Raw genomic sequence first — 15151 nt, forward strand, 5'->3', positions numbered from 1 at the left:
AATATCTGCCGCTTATACAGCACCCAAATGTACAGGATACATCCAATGGATGTCTTTTGGATATTCGTGACGAAGTTCTGGATATCCAACAGATATCCAGGAGGCATCCATTGGATATCCATTTGTCTGTCCAGGAGACATTCAAAGGATATGCAGGAAGGATATATTTTGAACATTCTGTGGATCACTTTTGCCTATTTCATACACCAGTGCGGCTTATTTCAAGTGAACGAGACGTTATCTGGATGTTTTTATTCAATTTATCGATAAGGATTTTTCTGAACTAGAAGTGGACATGATTTTTTCGCACTTATTTTGGATTCGGAAAGAACATTCTAGGACTAGATTTACACATATCAAAGATATCGTGCACATGTATGTTCAAAGCATGTACAGTGGGAACCATGAGTATTACCGTGCAAGTTGTCCATCACCATGTTCATGCATTTTATTTGACCCAATAAGAGCTTCCAGAATTAAAAGAAAATACAAAACAAGCATACATAAAAATCCATCGCTTAAGAAGACATAGGGTTTAAGAGAAAAAATAATGAAAATAGTCATGGTCAATTTGACGAGCAATATTAGTGAATCCCACTGTACTCCTTTGAGTCAGTCTCTCTTTCTCTAGACACACACACATACAACTACATATCAGAAAAAATGTTTTATGTACACAGTCATATCCATGATACGCATAATATGCACCAACTTTGAGCTTTTTCTTTACTAGTATTATGTGGGTACCGTAACTTCTTCAATGCAAACCGGCGTGGCGAGCGAGACAAAGAATTGCAGCAAAGGAATTTTCACCTGGCCTTGCGCGCATGCGTGACTCACTGGGTCGGACAAGTTTTCATTTAAGACTGCATCACAGAGTTTGAGTCCTAATAACTGAACGACTAGGCACTATGAACGAATCTTTCCACACATATCAAAGCATCTATATCGATATTTGAATAACATGTGGGCATATACCGTATATACCATGGATATCCAACATTGGAGATCCTCTCGATCTAATCTGGATATTGTGGAAATATTGTGGATATCCCTTGGAAATTTGCGCTGCTATAGGAATATCAGTGCCGTATCTTCAGCTTGTGCACTACCTGCTCTCGTGGAGTGTGTTGTTTTTCATTTTACTTATTTTCCTTCTCCGTTCTGTCGCTTTTGGCTAGGCGCGACGATGAGGATGAATGGTTAGATTAAATTGATAAACGTGCATTCGCAAAGAAACACTCGTACGCGGACGTAGGTTCTAACCATGATTGTCAGTCGAGGCGGCATCCGCGAGATTAAGGCAAGTAAGTGTAGGGCGCAACGAAGCCAGGGGTCCTAGATTAAACTGGTAGACGCTTTATTATGCTGATACATATCGTCTATCACTTATCCTTAACGTTGGGATTAACGTAGAAACGTGTTTTTTAAGTCAACCTTATGTTCAGGTAGGGTAATTTGGACTGGATCTACAGTTTAAATTGATATACGAACGACTACGCATGATATACTATCCGACCGCCGAAGAATAGACTAGCGAGGGGACGAATCCACAGGAAATAGGGAAGGTAGGTAGAAACATGCACGAAACAACTCTGTAGGTTTCATAGTATTTCTTCTGTATTCGTTCGGTTGTTTTGTTTATTACCATTCGCTTTGTTGTTTCATATAGCATTTGCAACTAATAATTACCCTCTTAACGTATTTGATGATACTCCAGTTTCAATAGCAGACAACTTTCCCGGAACCTGTTTCCCTTATCCTTTCCACCCCTATATTGCCAGTGGACTCATCCAGTCAACGCATGCGCACTTGCCTCGATGGTCACGACTAAAACAGTAATCACTTTGATTACAAGATGGCAGCTTTAACCATAATACTATCGGCCAGGCTCTCCTAGAGAGACAGTACATTCCAATGTAAAATGGCTAATTCTGTATTTGGGATCCTTTATCGAATAAATATATACATTACAGTTATCTACATTGAGACTTTTGCATAGACACGATAACAACACACTCGTCCTTTCTCTCAAACGCAAGACATGGTTTGCTAGATTTCAACGGGTAACCTGCCAGGGCACCTTAATTAGAAAACTCAATATGGGAGTAATTTTCTGACCCCTGTACATACGTCGGAATTACATGAGCTGTGTTTACACGCTACCCAGAAATCTTACACAAGATTGCATTAGTGCTGCCACCTGGAGTACTTCGTGGTAACTAATTCACACACTCTTCACACAGCGTTTGTTTCTACTATTTGAGGATCTTTCCAGACTTTACACATACATTATTTCCTAATTCCAAAGGGACTTAAGGAAAATTTCGCAGACACACAGATTACGAACGGACGGGCAGAACCATGGCATAAGGGTACTTCTCTCAGCTCTGTTGATTTACAACATAGAGAATGATGAGAAACATTTAGACTCTACTTGCTGACTCTTACGGTAATGGTTAATTTGTAAAGAGAACCTTCTGAATGAGACATTATGTTGACCTCTCTCAGCCCATTTCAGCGGACGTGGTTGTCTCCAGAGTTTGATTGTCGATGTTTGTAATTCCTAATGGTACCAGCCAACGCAAGTTCCGAAGAATAAAACAGACTAATGCCCATAATGAATGGTGGACGGAATGATCCCATTTGTGCCCATTAGGAGTCCTTTGACGATACCTTCCGTGGAAACCACGCAAGACCCCACGTGGTCTGCTCGTGTTTGGTGTTTCCGGGGGAGGAACGAAGGCTGGTTACGTGTTCGATTCCCTTTCTTTATCGTGGCTCAGTATCAAGCTCTGTAATGTTGCATCAAGAATACAGCACGCGTCGTTAATGTTACAGCGAGCGGAAGGTGGTTGTCACGCGAATGGAAGATTTGCATGACTTCCTTACACCTCCGAGCCGAGGCTGAGAAAGCAAATGCTGTGGATTATATTCTTAAAGTTTTTCGCAAGAACTGACTTATTTTGCAATGTCACGAGTACATCACTAATTCTTAACCCACCACTGAGTCTGAAATGTTACTACATCCGCAAGATTGTATGTTCAGATAAAACCTCTTTTAATTAAAAGAACAACATAAATTAAGAGTATTTAATAACAAAATCAGTAGTGGTATTTGTGGTACTATAAACTCGAGAAAGTACGAACCCTCCTCCAGCAGATTTGCTATACTTAAAACAGGCTCAACATGCTTACATGAGTTTTTTGCTCAAGTGTGGAACTCTTGCATAATCCAAGATTTTTGTAAAAATGCCCTCATGGATTCCATGAGAAAGTACGAACCCCCCTCAGATTGATTTGTCTACACTTACAGAAGGTACTTCTGTGAGATTGTTGTCCATAATTCTGTCAAAAATATGTCTCTCCTCATATTTTTTTTGACCACACTTAAAACTAAGCCAAACGTATTAACACACACCTACACCCACCCACACCCACCCACGCATATCCACTTCCGGTCCACTTCCGGTCCACTTCTGGTCCACTTCCGGTTTACTTCCGGTCCACTTCCGGTCCACTTCCGGTTTACTTCCGGTTTACTTCCGGTTTACTTCCGGTCCACTTCCGGTCCACTTCCGGTTTGCCTACTTCCGGCCCACTTGTGACCTACTTCTGATTTATTTCTATTGCATCATGTTTTGCAACAAATTATTAGACATGTGTTGTTTTCTGATTGGTTGCTTATGACATAATGTAATAATGTGTTATATTCTGATTGGCTTATTGTTTCAGATGTTTTCAATGCGGTCCGTGCTTAGGGTATATAAAGAGATTTTGCATTGCATATCAGCCAGTATTGAGAAAGTTGTTGAAGAGAAAGGGTGTGTTGTTGCAGTGCTGCTCATATTTTTTAAACACAAAAATATTGCAGATTTGTATAAATTGAATTACAAATCTATTTGATTTAATATACAGAATTTTTGACAACCTGTCATAGGTTTATTAAGTATAAAGTTTTGATTTGGACCCCAAGAAATTTTATATAAATACCAAAGCCAAAAAATATTAACACACATACACACATACACACATACACACACACACACAAAGCACACAGCTGAACCCAACTGATATTTTTTATTCAGTATAAAGTTTTGAATTGAAACCCAGGAAATTGTATATAATAAACAACAACAAAAATGCCGAATCAAAAATATTGTAATCAGTGCAATAAGAATATATCCAGCTCTAATTGGGCCAAGCATCAAAAAATTTGTAATCCAGACAAATACAAAACTCCCACAAAAATTTGCCCCAAATGCAATAGAAAATATAACATGGAATATTTCACATATATACATAAAAATACTTGCTCTGCACAACCATCAACATCTGGTCTGAAAAGAAGGTACGAAGCACCTCTTAATGCCAGAGCAGCAAAGCAGCCACGCCATGAACCTATCCGTAGCAGTTTTAACGGCCAATTAAGAGATCACCGTTTTGTATCAGAGCCAAGATGTGGCATTGAGAATTTCTTGAACAGTGTAAATCCTAAAGTGCAGGCAATTCTAAATGCACAAAATGGCTCTTATAAGCTGTCCCTCAAATTGTTTGTACAATATAAGAAACCAAATGGCACAAAATTTACACATCCCCACATAACAGAAACTGTACCGGTATATTCAAATGCAAATTTAGACACAATAATAAGCAGATTGATGGATCAATTGAATATTAAACACTCTGAATTTGCGGCAAAAGAGTCCGGATGGAGCCTATGCGGTTCATCACACAAGTTATATGTTAATATTTCTGAATTCAGCCTATTACAAGGATCTACATATCTGCCATTACCTGCCAATATTAAAAACAGAAGAGCCGTGGTTAATATTGAAAATACCGACCAGAAATGCTTTTTGTGGTGTATATTAGCTGCTTTGTTTCTAGTTTCAAGGCATCCTGAGAGAATAAGTTATTACAAACAGCATGAACATATTTTTGACGATGCAATGGAGGGTTTGGAATATCCAATGTCTGTTCAGAATATTGATAAATTTGAAAAAAGGGCCAGGCACATCAATGGCAAGCAATTATCTATTAATGTTTTTATTTGTTCTACTGGACGTGGCAATTCTTTGATAGAACCTCTCAGAATCAGTACACTTGATGATGAATCTGCAATTCCGATTGATCTGCTCTTAATTGAAAAGGATGGTACATATCATTACACTCTGATACATAATCTTGAAGCTTTAGTGAGAACACAACTAGACAAATTTAATAGAATATTCAAGTTGTGCAGAAGATGTTTAACTGTATTTTATGGTCAAAAAATGGTGAATGGGGTTCGGGAAGAGAGTGCAGAAATTGCTAAAAACAAGTTAATTGAGCATCTGAAATACTGTGGGAACCATAAACCTGTTCATATGGTGATGCCCAATCCAAGTGAAAATTGCAAATTCAAAAAGTATGAAGCCTTGTTGGAACACCCAGCATATATTGTCTGGGATTCTGAATCAAATCTCAAATCTCTTGCATTCTGCAATCCAGATCCCGAAGAATCTTCAAGTACACCATACCAGCAACATGAACCTTCCAGCTTTTGTTATGTGGTTGTACAGGATGGTGTTGTTAGTAAAGAATTTTCATACATGGGACCAGATGCCATCAAAATATTTGCACATAGAATAGAAAATGAGTGCCGTGACATAGCATATAACATCTTATTAAAATCAAAACCTATGTTGCCTTTAACAGAGGAACAGATTGAGGATTTCAACAATGCAGAAAAATGCCCGGTATGTGATTCTGAATTTTCAGATACAAATATCAAGGTACATCACCATTCTCATACAGATGGTCGATATAAACAGGCCCTGTGTAATAGCTGTAATATTAAGATCAAGAGACCAAGATTTGTCCCCATATTTTGCCATGGAGCATCCAATTATGATTTCCATCATCTGATCAGGTACGAGGGGTTTGAGAAGCAGAATTTAAATATTTTAGCTGAAAATGATGAGAAATATATATCTATTAGCAAGATAATTAAAGTTGATGGTGTTCCTATTCACATAAGATTTCTTGATTCTTACAGATTTTTATCTGCTAGCCTGGATACACTGGCCACTCAATTATCTGATGATCAATTCAAAATCACACGTGCATTGTTTCCAAATCAGGACCTGAAATTAATTAGGCGGAAGGGTGTATATCCATATGACTATGTTACAGATTTTTCTAAATTTGATGAGTGTTCCCTGCCACCACAAGAAGAGTTTTACAGCAGAATCAGAGGATCTGGAATCAGTGATGAAGATTATCACCATGCTCAGTTGATGTGGAACAATTTAAAATGCAAGACATTTGGTGATTATCACATGGCATATTTGAAACTTGACGTGACCCTCTTAGCTGATATATTGCAGGCATTCAGAAAATCTTCCATGCAAAATTATGGACTGGACCCAGTGTATTTTTACAGTGCCCCGGGTCTAGCATGGGCTGCAACATTTTTCAACACCAAAAAGCAATTGGATCTGATCCACGATCAAGATATGTATCTGTTTATGGAGAAATGTATAAGAGGAGGGATGGTGCAATGTTCCCAGAGATATGCCACAGCAAATAACAAGCATATGCCTGATTATGATCCAGCACGGCCATCAAATTATATACTGTATGTAGATGCAAACAACCTCTATGGTCACGCTATGATGCAAAAACTGCCATATGCAGGGCTTGAATGGGTTGAAGATTTCAATATTGAGGATCTTCAGGATTTTGATGACAGTAACTGTGGCCTCTTCTTAGAGGTTGATCTGACATTTCCTGATAATGTACACAACAAATTTTCTGATCTGCCCCCAATTCCCGAGGTTCAGTGCTCACCTGGCTCTAAACAGAAGAAGCTCATGATGACTCTGGAGCCGAAACAAGGCTATGTCATATATTACAAAAACCTCCAGTTCCTGATGAAACATGGTGTTCAAGTGACCAAAATTGGAAAAGTTTTGAGGTTCAGGCACTCAACATGGTTGAAACCATACATTGATACAAATACAGAGCTTCGAACATCTGCAAAGAGCCAATTTGATAAGAGCTTGTTTAAATTGATGGTGAATTCTGTGTATGGCAAAACAATTGAAAATGTCAGAAAACATACCGATGTTAAAATAATTACTGACCCCAGCCGGAGCAAAAAATTGGTTGCAAAGCCCAACTTCAATTATAGAAGAATTTATGATGAGCACATGGCACTTTTCAACATAATAAAAACAAAGATTAAGTTTGATAAACCTATTTATGTAGGGGCTGTGATATTGGAATTGTCCAAATTACATATGTTAACATTGTATTATGATGTGCTGAAGCCTTTTTATAAGGATCGTGTAAAACTGATGTACATGGACACAGATAGTTTTATTCTTGATATTCAAACAGAAGATGTTTATCAAGATATGGCACAGCCTGAATTGTTTCAATATTTTGATACCAGTGAACATACAAGAATTCAACCCCACAACAAAAAGGTGCCTGGCAAGTTAAAAGATGAGACATGTGGTGATGCTATTGTGAAATTTGCTGGGTTAAGTGCCAAGATGTACACTTTTGAGACATGTAGTGGTGCTGTTGTCAAAAAAGCCAAGGGCATTGGCAGATTGACTGTTGAAAAAGATCTCCAATTTGAAGATTATAAAAATTGCCTCAAATCCCAGAGTTCAATCAGAACATCAGAAAATAGAATTCAGAGTGAGGATCACTTGTTGACTTCAAATGTTGTAAGAAAAGTGGCCCTGGACCCACATGATGATAAGAGATGCATTTTATCATGTTGCATACATACTCTACCTTGGGGGCATTGTGATTTGAAAAGTGGGAAACAATGCCCAATTACAGAGCATGATTTGAAATAAATAAACACGCCTATGAACTTATTTGGGTTCAAGAAACAAGGTATTATGGAGCTACCAACACCACAACCCTCTTCTGATATGCTGTCTAAACTGAGTGGCTTGTTAATTATTCATCTGAACAGCATACTTACAGATAATGATGATGAAACAGGCAAAATATTGTACATATTTAACAATAATTTAAATCATTACCAATTACCTGTAGGTGGGCAATTGCAATTTATTACAACCCCTGAGGGTGATGTTAAAATTTCAGTAGGGAGAAATATTTATAGAATTAAGCACTCAAACATGGTTTCTGGCACTGTATATACTGTTTCTGCTGGTGACTGCTTATATATTGAGGTCCCTGGATCTTATGACAAGCTTATACCCTTTTTTATAGAATTAAGAATCAGATACTCTATAATAAATAACCATTAAAACAAAAATGCCTAATGATATATTTGGCCATACAAGACATGAAGATCACAGTGACGAGATTCTGATGCTTGATGTCAGAGTCAAGAAATTAAGAAGTGATTTACAAGCTTTACAGACCACACTCAATGCCAGTCTTCAATTAGAAATTACAAATTTACAATCACAATGCATGGACCCTCTTCTTAAAATTGATTCTGAACTCAAAGTGCTGCTTCAGAAATATACTGATTTGGCCACATTAGATAATTTTCAAAGTTTAGAAGAAGCTGTAGCAGCTCTTCAAGCAAAATTTAAGACCCAGGCCACCAACTCTGAGCAATTGAAACAGCAATTGGAAGAGCAGATAAATAATGTCCAGGCACAGCTCCAAACAATTGTCAAAAGCATAAAATCACAAGAAGATTTTGATCTAGTGATTTCCACTCTAAAAGAACAGATTCAGTCACTCCAGATACCTAATCTGGATCCTCTGCACAATGCCATAGCCGAGGTTAAAGAAAAAATTGAGACACTTGAAAATTTTATGAACAATTTGCCATCTTCTGATGCTTTGAATGCAATAACTCGGAGTGTTGCAAATATTAAGCTGCAACTTGAAACATATGAAGATTTTGGAAAAATTCAAAGTACCATAACCCATCTTGAAGGTATCATAGCAGCAGTGCAAAGTGATTTGGCAAATGTACAAGAAACTCGCCTGCCTGGTATTGTAGACACACTTGTTAGTGTCCAGCACCAAATCACAAAGCTTGAAAACCTCAACACTGAATCTGAGCTATCTCATTTTCATCACTTGATCGATGATATCCAAACAAAGCTTGAAATTTTACAACAATCAACACCCTCTCAGGCAGATATAGCCCTGCTCCAAAATGCTATGCAAAATGTGGCTGATGCTTCTGAATTAAACAATGTGAAATTGGCACTTGAATTTTTGCAAAATACTGTGTCAAATCTTCCCACATCACAGGAACTTAAAAATATTAAGAGGGCAGTGAATCGCATATTGAAATCAGAAGATATCAAGAATATCCAGGCAGAGATCAAACAACTCACTCAGACAGTGGCCACTCTACCAACCAATCAACATATTAATGAACTGCATGCCCTGTTTGAGGATATCAGAAGACAGGTCCATGATCTTACTGCTCAAAATTCAAAATTGGCAGTTGTTGAAAATTTGCAACAAATTGTAGCTAATATCAAGCAACAGCTAGGGGCCATGGAATCCAATCAAGCAAATGCTCTGTCTGTTTTTGCCACCCAGCTTCAAGAAATTGTGCAACAATACAAGAAACTTATTGTGGACATAAAAATCAAGCCAGGCCATGATGATGTTGTTAGGACCATCAATGAGCACCTTGAATCTGTAACAAGCAGATTGCTCACAGCAGAAAAGGAAATAACAGGCATAATCGAGAATCCAAAACATACAGTAATTCTTGAATTGTACAGCATCCCCAACAAAGAATATGATTCACCATTTACACCAGGAGGCAAAATATATATGCTGTCCCCTGCACAATTTTATTACCAGTTTTTTGTTGGGGGCACATTGAGACCAATCAAGATCAAATATTGGCTTCAACCACAGGCACATCACTACCCTACCTTATCAATAACAAATGCTGAGAACAAAGTAAAAATCACCAGTGTGGAGTTAGAGGATTTTACAGATCCCAATACATTAGAAACAGCCTATATTGAAGATGATGGCACTTTGGAATTTAAAATACAAATAGGGGACAAATTATATTTAGAAAATCCTGCAGTTTCAGCTGCTGAACACCCCATAGTTGCAATATTCTTGTTTACATATTATGTCTAGTTGTTGATGAATTACACAGACAGGCCAGACATAATTTTAAGAGACTCCCAGTAGTCACAAAAGGCATAGATGATTTATGGCAGAGCGACTTGATTGAAATGGCAAGTGGACAGTTGAAAAACTTAGACAAAATCAACAAGGGCTACAAGTATCTACTCACTGTAATAGATACATTTTCAAAATTTGCCTGGGCTGTGCCACTCAAATCCAAGACTGGAAAATGTGTTACAGAAGCCATCAGGACAATCATCAATCATTCAGGAAGATCACCGCGCTATTTGCAAACAGATAATGGCAAAGAATTTTATAATTCAGTGTTCCAACAATTTATTAAAAGCCAGGCAATAAAACATTGATTTTGCTGGAGCCACAACAACTGCAATCATAGAGATTAACATTTAAATAAAAATACATACAAGAAAAAATGGAAAATATTGAGAGTTATGAGCTACAATCATTCCCTCCAAACAGGAGGACATTTGCAAATTTAAATCAACCCAACACAGAGATTGAGGTTGATCTTGATGTAGGGGACGGCTTTATACACCCCCACAGAGCAGATCTATACATCAAATTTGATGTTGTAAAGCTCGATGGAACAGATTATCCGGCAAATTCAAATATAAGATTGGTGGATAATTTTGTGCCGCATCTTTTCTCAGAAATTGAGATCAGAAAGCATGGTGTTGTTATAAACAGAGTGGATTATCCCGGCATTACCTCCACAGCTTTGGCCACACTAAAATTATCCAAAACCGAGGCTTCTTACTACAAAATAGGTGGATTTGAGGCTGGTGATAAAATATTATCTAAAAACCACACAGTGCTGTTCCCTATGCGCCTGTTGCCAGGATTCTTCTCGGATTACAAAGATATTATGTGGAAGGGTGGTTTAAGAATCACATTTAGAAGAGCTGCAAATGATAACAATGCTTTGATGAGGTACAGCACATTAAACCCTACAGGAGAAGCTCTGCCTAATACCTTACCTGATGAAGGCAAATGCATTATTCAGACTATGGAGCTAAGAATCCCGGTTGTTGAATATGAGGCCAGTTATGCTCTTAAATACAAAGCAGATATATTAAAAAATCCACAGGTTCCTCTGCAATTTTATACATATCAATGTGTACAGAAGCCTGCCGCTGGTACCTATTATGAGTTTGATGCCACAAATTCATTCTCCAGCATACAATACGACATGCCTGATTTTGTGGTGGTATTGTTTCAGACTGGAAGACACAATAATCAGGAAAAAAATTCAAGTAAATTTGATAACTGCAACATCAAGAACATATATCTTAAAAATGGCAGAAATGAGGTATTTCCTAGAGAAAATTATAATTTAGACATGTCCAAGGATGATTTCCTCAAATTATATGAGGCATTTTCGGCTTTCAAGAGGGTCACTACAGGCAATACTGATATGTATTACACTCCAGATGAATTCAAAGCACGGAGACCCATGTTTGTAATCAACACTTCAAAAAGGAAACAAGTTGTGGTGAATGACAGGACAAACATTAAAATTATCTGTGAATTCCACGAGGCTTTACCCGATGACACCATATGTACTGTCATTCTCATAGGAGAAAAATCATATGTTTATGATGTAAGAAATGAGAGAGTCACGGAGCAATTCTAGAAGAATTACATTGTTTTAATATTAGATATATAAGTTGAGCTTGGTGGCCAATTGAACTCAAACCGGAAGTGGACCGGAAGTGGACCGGAAGTAAACCGGAAGTGGACCGGAAGTGGACCGGAAGTAAACCGGAAGTGGACCGGAAGTGGACCGGAAGTGGATATGCGTGGGTGGGTGTGGGTGTGGGTATCTGAGGGGCTTCGTACTTTCTGAGGGGGGTTCGTACTTTCTGAGAGATTCCCGAGGGCATTTTTTACAAAAATCTTGAATTATGCAGAGTTCCACACTTGAGCAAAAAGCTCATATGGCCATGTTGAGCTTGTTTTAAGTATAGCAAATCTGCTGGAGGAGGGTTCGTACTTTCTCGAGTTTATAGTACCACAAATACCACTACTAAAATCCTTAGAATAATATTTGGACCTAAAGGGAATGAGGGGACCCGTGAGTAGAGAAGATTACATAATTTAGAACTGCATAATATGTTCCATTTCCAGATATTATTACCTTACCTTACCATCCGGCTCTACAGCCCCTGGTGGGCCTTGGCCTCTTCCACGACGTGCCTCCAGTCTTCTCTATTTTATATTTATTTTTCTCTCCCATTATCTTATTTCCATCTTCAGGTCCTGGATAACTTCATCCCTCCATCTTGATTTTGGTCTCCCTCTTCTCCTCTTTCAATACATTCTATCTTTCATTATTTTCTTTGGCAATCTTTCCTCCCCCATTCTTTCGATGTGCCCCATCCATCTGATTCTTTGTGATTTTATGAATCTAACTATATCTTGTCCATCGAGTATTCCATCTATTTCTTCGTTATTTCTGAACCTCCATTCATCATTCGTCCTTACGTGGTCAATATTAGAATAATTAAATCAAGAAAACTTTGGTGGGCAGGCCATGTGGCACAAATGGGAGAGGAATGAAGAGTTCACAGGATTCTTTTTGGGAAACCTGATGATAGGAACCTTTAGGAAGGCCAAGACGATGATGGGTTGATAACGTTGAGAGGACCTGAAGGAAATCTGTAAGGATGGAGAAGATTGGATTGATATTGCCCAGTATAGGGTCAGATGGGAGGCATTTGTTGCTGCAGCCATAACACTTCGGTTTTAACAAGGCTATAGTTAGTTAGTTAGTTCATATAAAACCTTAAGTGAATCTTAACTAAGACGCTACGAAGTTGTCACCAAATATGATGTCAAGTTAGTATTGCAGTGACGCAAAACCAAATTCAGAATAACAGATCTCCTCATTTGGCATTGCTTAAAAGCTATAGTAAAGAAAGTAGCAACGCTGGTGTTGGACAGTGAAAAAAAGTTGCCATTGTTGGGATAAGATTGCAAGAGGCGGACATTGCAGTCTGGGAAACCTTGCTGAAAAAGTTTAAGATTAGAATGTCAAACTTGATCACTTACTTTACTTATGTCAACTCTAGTCTGTCGAAAGCTACTCGGACCAGCTGAGAGGTACTGCTGTGGAAGGTACGTGTAGGCACATCCGCAGTCAGACCAAAAGTCAAACTCATGGTGTGGTAGAGGCGGAGACATGTTTCATAAATCTGATGGGAAGTGTTCTTTCGAATAGTTTCTCTAGATGGAGAAGGAGGCGTATTGGCCCCTTACTTTCCGGCTTCAGAGTGCCTTTTCTGTATCGAGTAATATATTCTCGTCTCTTTCCATGCATTTTGATAATGCCCGTGTTGAAATAAAGCTATAATATATGCAATAGTGTGCCAGTGGGATGTCGTAGCAGTTCTGATCTTAGTCTAATTGAACTTTAAACCTTAGAGATTTCTCTTGTGCTGAGAATACATACTGACCTTTGAACTTGTGTAATGAATTACATTGTGATCGTGTGAATTTTTATTGGTGTGCACAGAGTAAAAGCTTGGAATAAACAAAAATACTTTCTGGTAATCAATCATTTGTTTAAATGAGCGACAAACAAATGATTGGTCACCGCAATCAAATTGTTTTGGTGTAATTATGCACAGGACTGACCCGATATATTTGGCTCTATTTAGATGAAGTTTCGTTGCTCTGACTTCTATGTGGGTTGATTGTTAATTTAGCATTCTGCGTCACTTTGGATGTGAGCATCTTCTGCACCTGTGTCTTGATTTGATAATCCTTGGATAATAAACCTTTCCTGCTCCCTCAAAAATAGGCAATAGTTAGGCTGGAGAGTTCAATAAACAAACCGATCTCTTACTGTTCTTATTTGATAATCCTTATAATGACCGAATCCCCTTGTGGAAGAATTTTATCTGGTTGGTTGTGGAAAAAGTATCTATACGCAAAATATTCAGAAGAACGAGAGGAACATTCGTATAGTTTTTAAATTTGTGTAAAGCAACTTGCAAATTGTGAAATTATACTTGTATTTTTTAAGTTTGTAAGGAAATATATGTTTTAGCACACAATACTCGCTCAACATAATTCGTGGCGCCCTCTACTTGTAATAAAATAAGCAGCATGCTTCAAGGCAGAACAGCGCATGCAGCATACTTCCAGGCAGCACAGCGCATGCAGCATGTTTCCAGGCAGCACAGCGCATGCAGCATGCTGCAATGGTGTGAAATCATGCTTAGAGACTGAAGCTAACCCTTGCAATCAAGTTCAACGAGCCAGAAAACAGCTGTGGACTGACCTGTGGCGAGAAAACCCGTGTTAGATCTTCATATTCCTTCTGTACTTATTCTTTGCACATAAAGCGCATGGGAATCACATTTTTTCCTGCCTGCTCACATCTCTTAATTATGATTTCCATTGTTCTGCACTTAACGAGGCATTCAGAGTCGTAACATGCCGCCATTTTACAATGCCAGGAACACGTCCTTGGCGGTGCAAGTCGATAAGAGAAAAAAAAGAAGCGCGATATGAGCATTTTTTACGTACGTCAACCGAGCTTCGTTTATTCAGAGGGCAATTTTGGATCGCGTCCAAGAACAAAAAACAGTGCACAGCTAGTTCTAGTAAGTGGAACATGTGTTCGTGATTGTTTTCACCATTTCCCCCCTATCTTAAGTTACGGTTCTTTTCTGTGTAAAATGTGCATTGTTTGTTTAGTGCTTTTTGTTGCAAGAGAGCTGAAGTAGTGTCGATGTTGGGACGTGTGTTAGCTACGTCATGGTGAGTAAAAGTGTCTTGCAAGTTACGGTGGTATTTTTTCTGAGTAACTGTTGCACATTTACTTCCTGGGGTCGGGAGTGTAAGGGGTGGACCTTGCTGATGCTAGCCTCTCTTTCACGTATACTCTGTCCATGGAATCTTTGGAGCGAGCGAACGGAAACAAGTCTCTGCGTAAGTAGTGACTCGAGATGGTTCGACCAATGAACACGTACGAGGGAACGGGTTGAAGCTGTTGCAGCTACCAGGTACCAGTTGTTTGCAT

General features: G+C 38.5%; 1 protein-coding gene across 3 annotated transcripts in view; it reads left to right on the top strand.

Annotated features, from left to right (window-relative positions):
- The window catches only part of cpx (synaptic transmission protein complexin), a 1041575-nt gene that overhangs the window by 144463 nt on the left and 881961 nt on the right, over positions 1-15151 (top strand). Inside the window, exon 1 of one of the 3 annotated variants that reach the window (XM_083126800.1) lies at positions 14758-14889. The exons of the other annotated variants lie outside the window; for them this stretch is intronic. The gene's annotated coding sequence lies outside the window, so the exon portion shown is untranslated. Of the gene's footprint in view, positions 1-14757; positions 14890-15151 lie in introns of those variants that run through there. 3 annotated transcript variants of the gene reach the window in all.

Source organism: Lepisma saccharinum, chromosome 8 (genome assembly GCF_977018435.1).
Source record: "Lepisma saccharinum chromosome 8, izLepSacc3.1, whole genome shotgun sequence".
In the NCBI taxonomy this organism is placed as follows: domain Eukaryota; kingdom Metazoa; phylum Arthropoda; class Insecta; order Zygentoma; family Lepismatidae; genus Lepisma; species Lepisma saccharinum.